The following is a 446-nucleotide window of genomic DNA, read 5'->3' as shown; positions in this document are numbered from 1 at the left end:
CGGGCGGACGGGGCCGCTGTGGCTGTGAGGGGAGCGGAGCGGAGCGGAGCGATTGCTGCGCCCTTTGGAGCACGCCCGGGGGAGCTGATGGGACAACGTGTGCCGGCGAGGAGTCGTCAGAGTCACAGAATCATTTCGATTGGAAAAGGCCTCCGAGATCGCAGAGTCCAACCTATGACCCAATGCCACTGTGTTAACCAGACCATAACACCGGGTGCTGCAGCCAGTCTTTCCTTGAGCACCTCCAGGGCCGGTGACTCCACCGCCTCCCTGGACAGCCCATTCCAATGTTTCGTCACCCTTTCAGTAAAGATATTATTCCTAATGTCCAATCTAAATCTCGATGCAACATAAGGCCATTTCCTCTCATCGTGTTTCTTATTCCCTGGGAACAGAGCCTGACGCCAATCTGCCTCCAACCTCCCATCAAAGAGTTGTAGAGAGCA

This window comes from Corvus brachyrhynchos, unplaced genomic scaffold, assembly GCF_000691975.1.
Source record: "Corvus brachyrhynchos isolate BGI_N302 unplaced genomic scaffold, ASM69197v1 scaffold319, whole genome shotgun sequence".
Taxonomy (NCBI): Eukaryota; Metazoa; Chordata; class Aves; order Passeriformes; family Corvidae; genus Corvus; species Corvus brachyrhynchos.
This window is presented reverse-complemented; position numbering follows the sequence as displayed.